Here is a 12,165-nt window from a genome sequence, read left to right on the forward strand (position 1 = left end):
CACAGATGGCAATACCATATCATCACTGCTTCCGTGTTATATGTTTTGGTCTTGTTTCAACACAGGGTGGGATTTTATGATGTGATAATGCAAAATACTTGTTAGAGAAAAACCTAGTCATCAGATGTTGAGCTAACTAATGAAATAATAAACCACTGTGAACTTTTCTGATGCCTATTTACTTTCAGTTGAAGGAGATCGTTTGTGTGGAAAGATTGGAAAGTGTCTAACTATTAAAGAGTAAATAACCAAACTAGTAGAGCTGGTTGAAAATTTTCTGATGTAAAAATATTTTATTGGAAAAAGCTAGTTAATCAAAAGTGAAATGTTTTGTGACACTGTGTTAATTTTGAGTAAATTTTGTTTGGAAAACTATGGAGTGGAGCGTTGTGATAAGGTCAAAATGTTCTGTTCTGAACTTTTTCGGAATGTAACATTTTTGTTTTCCATTGTGAAATTACTTTCCTTTAAAAAATTGTATAATATAAAATGTGGAAATTAGAATAAAACATTTTGATGTTTATTAAACCAAAACATTCTGACCTGAACTTTTAAAATGTCATTTTGTGGGACATTTTGACAGTTTTGGTTTTTATTCCATTGAAATTGTGTTGCTTTCTGGGAAATAGAAAATCTGGTGCCTGCTCAGCTCTACAAACTAGACATCACTTGCATTAGCGATCAATCACCAGGAGAGAATGTATTTGCAGAGAGGGGCCAAATTCTGTTCTAAGTTACATCACTGTAAACCTGGACTAACTCCATACACGCTTATACATTTGTACCAGGGTAAATGAGAGTAGATATTAGCACATGGTTTCTTACAAAACCTACACGAAGCTTTAGGTACAGAGAGAGTTCTAATTTGTATGTAATTATAAGTTACACTGATAGGTGTTTCAGAGTAGCAGCCGTGTTAGTCTGTATCCACAAAAAGAAAAGGAGTACTTGTGGCACCATAGAGACTAAACTAACCAATTTATTTGAGCATAAGCTTTCGTGAGCTACAGCTCACGAAAGCTTATGCTCAAATAAATTGGTTAGTCTCTATGGTGCCACAAGTACTCCTTTTCTTTTTACTAATATGTGTAACATTGTGAGGACTGGAATAGATTTCAAACTGAAACTAGGAGTTAGCCCTGCAGTTTGAAAATGCAACTCAAGACTCAGAGTTTATACAGAACCTTACACTTAGTTAAATCACTGGTTGAGTTAATGATTATACTTGGCTTTTATGCAGCATTTTTCCATCTTCAAAGTAGCCTACAAAGTAATTAATTAAATTAATGTACCATTTAAGCTGATCAAAACCATAGAAACCATATCATTTGTATTAAAAGTAACATGTCTTAATATATCTACAGCTAGTGCAGAATGTGGCTGCCTGTCAGTTAGCCAAGAGGGACTTATTTCAGCAGTTCTTCAACAGCTTCATTGGTGTCCTATTCGCTGCTGGATATAGTTCAAGGTGTTGATTGTGTTTCTATTTAGCACTATGTGACTTGATCCCTGGCTATCCAAGAAACCACCTCTCTACCCAAGCATCTGCCATGGCAGTTGAGGTCAGCTGGGCAGTTTACGCTAACAATCCCTTACTTTCTGAAGCCTGAGTTCAGAATTCTGTATCCCCTGAAATAACCAATCACATCACAGGCACCTACATGGACATTTTAGATTGAGCTAGGCCATCTCATTTATTTGGTTTCTTTATATTTTTTAGTTCTAGACGTTTCTTTTTCTATTTTTAGATCTGCACAAGTACTCTGGTGTCTTGTATAGTGACCTTAATAGCAACTGATCTAGTTCCTGCTAGATGAGTGACCCAGGCAGAGAGTTAGACCAACCAGTACCACCAGACCATTCTGGAGTCCAAGCCATCTATCAGAAGCTGGCCTTGCTGACAAATCACAACCTAAAAGTAACTATCCGTTACAGCAAGGATTTTTTTAAAGTGTTTAAGCACTGGTTGGCAATTCATTTGATTACATAAAGGAGGCTCTCTCTGAACAAAACCACTTATCCACATTGCAGCACTAGGCTTAGGGCTTCAACGAGCTCTGTAATAACACACATTACACCTAGCCCTGCAGTATTTTATTCTGGAGTAACCTGACAGTTTTTAGTTCTTTCCACTGTAGATCACTGTACATTTGCAGTATTTTATCATCAGAAGCCACAGCCCAGTCCCAAACAGTCTTTGTAGCAGATGTCCCAGGAGTCATGGGCCATTTTTCATGAGTTTCCCCTCATGAGGTCCAAAAGGTTGCTTCCCGTCCTTAAGGGGAAAGATTTACTTATTCAGCCAGGGGAGACCTTGCCCTGGTCATTTCAGGATCCTATCTTTGAAGCATAGGAGGAGGCCAGCCGCACAGAGAAGCGCACACCAGAATACAGTGCAGAGGAAACTAGACTGAAGTTAATCTTTAAAAGGTCTGGAGGCAGCTAGAGAAAAAAAAGTGGGGATGTAGTGTCTGAGGAAAAGGTGATTTTTAGGAGGACCTGGAGAGTAGAGGCTGAAAGGTTAGAGAAAGCAGAAAAACTCTATGCAGACCTGGATGGGTGGGGAGCATCATCTTCTGATTATGGTCTGTAACCTCCTCCTCTCCAGCCTCCCTGACACCGACAGGGCATCCTGCCATCAACAGAAAACTTCTGCTATGATCTTTCTTGCCCATTGTCCTGACTGTGTCACCACAGTCTTTGAATGCCTCCACTAGCTCCTTCTTCTCCATTACATGAAGTTGAAGTTTCTTATCATCACCTTCCAAGCCCCTCACCCCTTTGCCCCTCCCTACTTACCCACTTGGGTTTTTATTGTGTCACCTCTGCCCCCTTTTCTCTGCCATTGAATTTTGACTGCTAAGAGGATTATTTTATGTGGTGCAGACTACAGTCAACTGCACCACCAAGGTCTATACTCTTGTGTTTATTACCATGGTCCAGAGAAGACAGCAAACAAAAAAGATGACAGTTTTACTTGACAGCAATATTATACATGCATTTAGCTAGAAAAGTTAATGTGCATTCTCACTCAATTAGCATCCACTGATGGCAATTACAAAATGGCCCTGGATGAGGAAGGCCAATTGAATCATCACAAGATTAGGCAGCTCCCCCCAATCCCTCACTTCTGCAGGAGAACCTGGTCTATGTGCAAGTGGAACAATGAAATAGACAAGCTTGGCTTACTGTGCTAATTTAGTAGTGACTATATTGGGAAGAGATCCACCAAGAGCAAACATTTTCCTGTTATACTGGGTTAGTTGCTCTGCTTCTCCTGAGCTAACACCCATCCCTCACTCTGAAATAACAGGGAGGACGGAACAAGCATTCCACTGCACACTATTTATTACTCATGTGGTAATAAATTTGTTTATCCAAACACATCTTATCCAAAAAGCACTACTATCTCAAAATATGCTGCATCGTCAACCTGGAATCATTTGCACTGAAAAGTTCCTCATTTATCTGAAATGTCATTAAACTGAATAAGTTCTATGCACCCATTGTATTTGAATCTACAGTTGTATATATGGTAGTTTATAAATTACTTAAGGATTCTTCAGGATGGAAAGTACTATATAAGTGGAAGATATTATTGTTAAGGTAGTATTACCCATTTTTAGGTCAAGTGGTTAGCCAATATTTGGGGACCTGCAGCTTGTTTCTGTGGGCAGGAGAAATCTAAAAGTCTGGTAATACAAGGGGAAAAGTAAATAGGGATTTTCAGATTATTGCTATTTTTTTCTTTTCAGATGCCTTCTTTTCATAAATACAACACAGCTTTCAGTGATGGGGATTTACAGCCTGCAAAGATAGTTGACCATTACTTGACAGGAAACAAACTTTACAAAGAGATCAAAAAGCACTATGGACTGTCAGGAGTGGACTCACTGAGGCAAATATATTCTGAGCATTTGCTAGAAGGTTAGTGGTATTGAAATTTGTTTCTAAGCACCATGGTCTACAATCTTGATTCCAAACAAAGTCAATGAGAAAGGATCAGGCCCAAAGTGAGGAATAACAGGCAATCCAACAGAGGGGTTGTCTTATCAGATCAGACCAGTGGTCCATCAAATCCAGGATACTGTTTCCTACAGTGGCCAGCTCACATGCTTCAGAGGAATGGATAAGAAACCCCATTATGGAGGGAAATTTCTTCCCAAGCCTAGGCAGTTAATCGTTGCTGTATCCACAAGTACAGGTATAAACTCACTGGGCTATTCTTGTGGTAATTTCTGGTCCATTATGTTTTCTACTTAGCTCATGCCCCTTTTAGAAGTTGTCTGTAGAATTTAATTTAAACAACAATCTTCAGTGGTCGCCCTGAAAAGCATTCTGGTTTTGCTTTAGATAATGAGAGGTTACCGTGTTATTTACAGTATTGCTTATAATATTACCTTACACAGTAGACAAGATTTCAAGGGCAATCATTGTAACAATAACAAAATCAGCCAAAAGAGGACAAGATAATTCATTACAATATTGCATAGCTTTTCCCTCTGAGGCTTTGTACAGTTCACTTAATCTTTCTATTTCACTTTCCACAGCTGTAAAAATAGAGCTATTAGCTAATTTATGGGGTGTACTGGGGAACAAATGGTTAATTTTTAGGAAGGAAGGGTTTGGAGGATGAGAAGTGCTAACTTCTGTTTTCCGTTCTTCAGTTTTGCACTTATTCTCTGTAGAGTTATAGCATCTGATTGTGATCTCATCTATGCTGATTTTACACCAGTGTAACTCCACTGACTTCTCTACAGAGTTAGTCCTGATTTACACCTAAGAATGCAAGATCAGAATCAATTGTTTTGTCTTTTTCATATAGATCTGTAAACAAACCAATGGGGCCAGATCCTGCATTGTCTGTGCATACAACATTCTCAGCAAAGTCAACAGGAGTTTTGCGCGCACAAGGAATATAATAGCATTAGGCCCACTACTAACTTAAAGTTACTTAATATATATTTTCCCTTTAGGGAACCAGTCAAATACAGCAGTTTCACTCCCCAGCCAGAGGATGATTGATTACATCTTGGCCAGGAGAAGCATTCAATGGCTTGAAAAGAAAAAACAAACGGTCAAAATGATCAAGTAATAACATTTCTGTTTTGGTCAAGCTTTCCGTAAAGTTACTTATGACACTTTATATTATTGATACCCCCATGATTAATTCTTTATGATCTCTACAGATATCTTATGTAACTTTGATATACTAGATCTTATCTATTTAGCCTAGTCTTTTCTTGAAAGGATGAAAAGAAATTGAGTTTTCCATTTTGGAAGAAAGCACCTTTTTGGAGGTCCAAAGAGAAATTTTAAGCTTTCCCCACATAGCAAGTAAGTATAGAAATGGGTCACATACTAATCAGAAAAAAATAGTTTGATCCCATAATAAACTTGTGTAGTCTGTTACTGGCATCCTGACTAAGGAGCTCTAAAGTAATTTAAGACAAAATTTGCTGCTCTTAATCTAGTTTTTACCCTTTGAAATATTCTCTGAAGGGGCTAGAAGACTAACAGCAGAGTCTGACAGTAAGTGTATTGTGTGCACTTTTCATTTTAATCTCTTCCAGGAGAATGTTTCTCTTTTTGCATTGTAGGAGCAATGGCTTTTGATTAATATTAGTCTTGTCGTAAATCCTACCAAAGTAAAACTATACAGCAGTCTAGAAACAGGGAAAAATAAAACAACCCAACAACACTGAGTCTATTTGACATAGTGGAAGTATTCAGTCAAAATCTAAGGAAGAACCAGAATGCAACCTTTTAAGAAAATATCATCTGTTTTGGTTTTCCAGAAAGCGGAATGAAGAAAAAGTGTGTTTGGAGAAAATGCTCCAGGAGTTACAATTAGAAAAGAAATCCTTTAGGCATGGTATGGTATCACTCAAATTACATGACTGTAACCCTTCTGCCAGGTGGAGCCAGCAGCAATAAGGGCTGGGTTCAGTATCTAGGGGGTCCTTTTCAAGAATACAAACCAAAACTGGCTCGAGCCCCCACCCAGTGACCTGGGGAAATTACACACCACCCTCTAAGAGGCAATACTTCCCCTCTTGCAAGCACAGAGTCTGAGTGTAGCAAAACCTTTTAATAAAAGAAGGGAAGTAACTCAGCATTAATTTGGGAAAATACCACAACTAGGGTTCATAAACACAAACCATGAGCAAAAGACCCACCCCCAAGTAAGTTGGGCAGTGTCCTTTTCCCCTCAGATTCTTAAGTCCAGCAACCCAAAAGTCCCTTTAACGTGATCGTCCCTTCTCTGTACCCCACTCACAGTTGCTGTCCTTGGCCAGTGCAGCCCCAGAGTTCAGAGGTTCATCCGCAGAATTCACCTCCCACCTTGTGTGGAGGCGGGATGGGGGTATAGAGGCATCTTGCATGCTCCACTGCTCAGGCACTCGCTCATTGCCCCAATGGCTGATTGCCATGCCTCCGCAGGCCTCTGCTCTAGCCCTTCTCGACCAGACTACCTGCTGGCTGCTTGCCGCACCTCTCGCTGTCTGCTTGCCACGCCTCTCCTCCAGCGCTCTACTAGCTGCACCTCTCCACCAGCCACCCTGCTGGCCGCTCACCAAGATGTCTTCAGGGCCCCCATAATCAACACAGCTCTCAGTGATTCCAGCTGTTAGTGGGGGAGCCTCACTGCTGGTACACATTGGGCAGTCTCTTGCAATAGAGATATTCTCCTAAAGTAGGTCTAATACTTAGACTTAGGTATCAGTGATTTCAGCTCTGCAGCATGTAACAGAACTCCCAATTGAATCTAAATTAGCTCTTTTATTATGCCATGGAGAGAGAAAGGATCAAATTGTGTCTAAGACCCTCAAACAGGACCCACCCTCTCTCAACTCATTGGGCTTTGGAACCCATGTCCCCTGCCTAGCGAGTGCTGTTCAGTTGAGCATGAGTCCCTTCATCGCGGTATGCCAGGCACAGTTCCACTGCCATCGGTTCACACAACAAGGATAACAACCCTTTATTACTCCTGCCCCAATAACAAGAAGACTGGGGATCCAACACCAGCCACAAGTGATCATTTGGGCAAGCAATCCCATCATGCTGAGCACCTAGGCAGGGTGGGTGTGTCCATGCAAATGAGATCAGTTTCTGAAGTCTTTTTCCACAGCTCACCACTACATGTCAGGGGACAGCTCATTCAGACTCTGCTTACATGACATTTATATAGAGCCTTGAATACCAAATATGATTACCCTGATCTAGATTTCTAAGTTAATAGGTTTCTTCTGTTGTTTATTCTGCCTAAATTCAAAACTTTTTCTGATTGCATTTTGATGTGCTAATATATGGGCTCCCTATGGTCCTGCTCCTGCAAACATTTATGCACATTGTCACAGTCCCAGAGTAACTACACCTCTGACCTCTTCATGGCCTCATTGAGAGCATCCCTATTTAGGCCTATGGCCACCACCTTTCTCTGGGAGGGAACTCACATCCCTCTCCCTGCAGATTGCGGATTTAGATTGCCATTCCTTCTCTTCTTCATAGTGATCATTTTAGCATGTTACTTCAGCACTGTTATCTCCTAAGAGCTATGACAGGGAGATGAGTCACCAGCTAGCTTTCACAAAACATAGTACATTTATTTAGGACAAAAGCAGTACAGAGAAAACATATCATGAAAACAATAAACAGTTTGGATGCATGCCTGTCCCACCTGGTGTCACCCATCTTCCATGTGGAGAACCTGGTAGGTTTCAAAGTCCTTCACACCTTTCCAGCAGGGTTTTGCCAATGCTGGTTAATGTCTTGCATCAGTTCTTGATTCCAGTGAAGGTCACCACTCCTCTGTAGTAGGCTGTCCACTTTATACAATGCTCAGTTCTTTATCGGCTGGGCTTTCTGAACCAAGTCAAAACCAGGGGCAGTACTTCTGCAAACTTGTTAACCTGTCTAAAAATTTGCAGTAATCACCCTTATTCCCCTGCATGGCCATGTGGCATGACTCACAGCTGAGCCCACTCTGATTATACATTTAGTCAAAGGTTATTGCAATCAAGTTGTTAGTTTGCAGGGACTGGATGGCTCCAGGGATTTGTAATGGGTTAGAGAGCTTTCACCTCTAGACTGCCAGTTGAAATCAAGAGCTTGTCAATAGTTTCCACATATTACTATCATCTCATGGATGAAATAATTTGGTGGTCACACTCCAATTTCCCAGTAGACAAGCTAAAACCCTTCAGGAAATCCTACCAGAAGTGGTACTAACTGGCAGGCTTGTTTGCAGCTTCAGTGGAGAGGCCAAAGACTGAAGAGTCTAGAGAGAGATCCTCTTGCATTGCAGAAATGGTTCCTTTGGGGCAGGCCTGAAGCAGCTTGTCAACAGGGAAATTTGGATAGCTGCACAGTGCTTTACCTGTTCTATGAGTAAAGAACATTAGCCTTAAGGGCTGTTAAATTGTCACCTTTCACAAACATTGACTTCAAATTATTTTTTTTAAATCTCATGGCTGGATTTTATTTTATTATTATTACTATTAGTTACACAGAATGCTGTAGAGATCTTATAGTCTGTGATGTCCATGTTTATGAAATTTCTGGAAAATATGTATGGTTAATTTGTAGGATCCTGCACAAGATGAAGCTCCCTCTACTAATTTATGTTGTGCTTTCAGATTTCAAAGTGTCTCCTCGAGATATGGAAAATAAAGGTACTCTTCAGAATCAAATCCACTCTACAATGGAGTGTTTGCCTGAACTAGAGGCCAGAGTCCAGAACCTCAGGTAGGTTTCTATTTGATTTTCTCTACTGATGTAAAATAAGAATTGGGGCAAAAATGCAGTATTTCTAAGACTACATCTCCATGGAGAGCGTTACTTTACTAAGAACTTCCCTAAAAGTTGTTATGAAGGTTTCTGATTAATTATTAATTCAAGTTCCAAATTTATGGCCCAATCCTCTGCACAATGGCTATCTCTGTGCATAGACCTTGGATTGAAGTAAACAGCAGTTCCCCAAGTCAAGCGGCTACAGGATCTTGGCTTGGGGCCATTTCTTTGTTATATGTTGCCTCTTGAAGAAATATTTGCTGTAAGCATTAGTTCCATTTCATTTGAGAAATAACTGATGTTTGCTATATTGTGCATCTGCCTTCAGGCTCTCTGGATCTATGATTTCACTTCATATCTTAATTTTACCATTTCACCTCATAGTCACGTCACATTGACTTAGTAGCTAAGAATATGCACATATTTCTCAAAATGATAAATCTCATTTGTATTCTTTATATTATAACACATAAAATATACACTAAGTCACAATGTGTGTAAGACTGTAAAGATGTGAAATATGATAACATCAGGGTGAGAGATGTGGTATATGGGAGTACAATGAGGAACTATGGCATGAAATTTACAAAGAAAAATTTAGGCTGAATATTAGGAAGTTATCCTGGCAATGAGAGAATTAAAGTCTCCGAGAGATGGATCGTGAAATATATAAATTAGGCCATAGAATACTAAAGATGGTCAGAAATTATTCAAACAAAACGGTTTGTCAAAATCATAACTTGTCAAAACCAGTCCTTTCCCATGAAAAATATCTCTACTTGAAATTTAAAAAAAAAGTTTCTAAATTGTTGAAACTTTCTGTTTCAATATTTTCTACATTAAAAATGCTGGTTTTCCAGTTCAAAATGACTTTTTGTATAGAATTTCTAGCTAGTTATAGAGAAAAAATGTCAATATCAAAATGAAACATTTTGAAGTTATTGAAATGAAACGTCAGTTGACCTAGACCAATTTTGGAGGGTGGAGGAGGATCACAATTCCCCCCCCGCCACCGCCCTCCAATTTTTGACTTTTTATAGATTCACAGATACTAAGGTCAGAAGGGACCATTATGATCATCTAGTCCGACCTCCTGCACAACGCAGGCCACAGAATCTCACCCACCCACTCCTGCGAAAAACCTCTCACCTATGTCTGAGTTATTGAAGTCCTCAAATTGTGGTTTAAAGACTTCAAGGAGCAGAGAATCCTCCAGCAAGTGACCCGTGCCCCTGCTACAGAGGAAGGCGAAAAACCTCCAGGGCCTCTTCCAATCTGCCCTGGACGAAAATTCCTTCTCGACCCCAAGTATGGCGATCAGCTAAACCCTGAGCATATGGGCAAGATTCACCAGTCAGATACCCAGGAAAGAATTTTTGTTCCAATTCAGGAAAATTTTCATGGGACAGGAGAAACATTGCCCACCCAGCTCTGTAGAATAGCCTTCCAAAAGAAGCCCCATTACTTGGGACTGGACAAAATACTAGAAAATGTACTGTGGTGACCCATCCTACATTGGCAGGGGAACGCGCTTCCAATAGCTGGTAATAGATATTTTAGCCAGAACAAGTTTTTTGGTTTTAGAGGGCAATTGGTTCTTTATTTAAAAAGACAGAAAGGGGCATTTAACATGAGTAGCAAGAACTTTTTTTTTTTTAATATTTTTGATTATGCAAAATAAGCTTAAATGATGATATGTTACTGTACAGAGAGGAGTGTTATAGAGAAGATCAGAAGAAGCTAAGGCCTTACGTTGGAGAGTCTTTGTCAGTTGGTGCTGAGACCTATCAGCTACGAGACATGAAAATGGTTTGTACTTTGAATTTCTTATGACTTTTTTGTACTGTTAGAAAACCCAGCATTTGATTCCATTTGAGAAACTAAGAATTAGAGTTGGTCCTGAACCAAAATATTCATCTGAGGACTCCTGAACTTTGGAAAAATTCATATCCCAATCCAAATTTTGTGCTTTTAGCTAATCATTAGTAAGGCTGTTGCATGTGTCTTTAAGCCAAAACTGTAGATGGAATCTAACTGAATGGCTTTTAGGACTAATGTTGATCAAACTTAGAAAAAGACAGCTTTTTTAAATCTGATAAATGGTGATATAATAGGTAAATTTAGAAGAATAATTAAATCACATAACACAAGAGCCTCTGAATTAAAAAGATTTTTTCTAACAATGTGGTTAGCAATTTTACAAATAAGAAATATCCTGTCTCTAAGGTTCAAGAACTACTTGGTGAAATGGTGGAAGATCTGATTAATGACTACATAATACATGTACCTCAAGACATGTATCCTTGCACTGTAGAATATTCTTTCGAGCTAATCAGAGTATACTTGGCAGATTACTTTCAAAGCCTGTTGTATGTCCAATTGTGTTTTAATGGTGGCTTCCCACACTGCTTTGGTTTCCTCTGGATTGTACAACTGAATATCAATCAAAAGAGAACAATAGTTGTAGGAAAAACTGCTGTCCTATTTATCCAATGCAACATATTTCCTTAGTGGGAGATAGACCAATGTCAAAAACTAATTCACATTGTTAATGTATTTTTATCACCTCAGAGGTTGTTTTCAGTGTTTCTTTTCCCCATCGAAAAGCCAGTTGCCCTATCTTTGTTATCTGAATTTCACAAAATCAAGGGACAAAATATATCTAACAGTTTTGATGAAAACGTGATGATTAAAGAAGGGCCCAAACCAGAACCTCAAATCCAAATACCCCCAAAATTATATTAGTCAGTTAGTCCCCTACACTCATGTAATGTTTATTTGACACAAGTGAACAGACATTGGGACAAAACCACAGTACAACCCCACTGTCTTCAATGGTGTAAATGTGGACAGAACTTATCCCATTGTGGTGCCAGAACTGGTTATGAGAGCTCATAACTGGTATATGGTAGTAAACTGAAACACACAATGTAATCAGAATTTTTGGCACCTCAGCAGAACATGGCTTTTGGTAGGTTATAAACATTTTATCATTTCTGCCTGTGTATTCCATGACAAATTCCAGACAACCGGAGTGTGAAAAGGATAAACGAGTCAAGATACTTGAGGAAATGTCATTTGAAAGAGCAGTTCAGCTCATCATGGAGGAGTTGGTTTTGGAGGTCAGTATTTTTGGATCATTTTGTGCCTGGCTCTCACCTATCTTATGTAAGCAAAGCAGCTTGTCTTTTAGTCAAGAATCTGCTTAATGAAGGGATCACCTTTGGTCTGGGTGATGGGGAGGGCTGAAGAGAGTTTAGTGGAAATCGGCATTAAACTTTCACAAAATATACAATGCTCTCTTTCTGTTCTGAGACAGTATGTTTATTTTCCACTGCCATAAATGCATTCAAAAATAATTCCTTCTTAATC

The sequence above is a fragment of the Eretmochelys imbricata genome, chromosome 4 (assembly GCF_965152235.1).
Source record: "Eretmochelys imbricata isolate rEreImb1 chromosome 4, rEreImb1.hap1, whole genome shotgun sequence".
Classification (NCBI taxonomy): domain Eukaryota; kingdom Metazoa; phylum Chordata; order Testudines; family Cheloniidae; genus Eretmochelys; species Eretmochelys imbricata.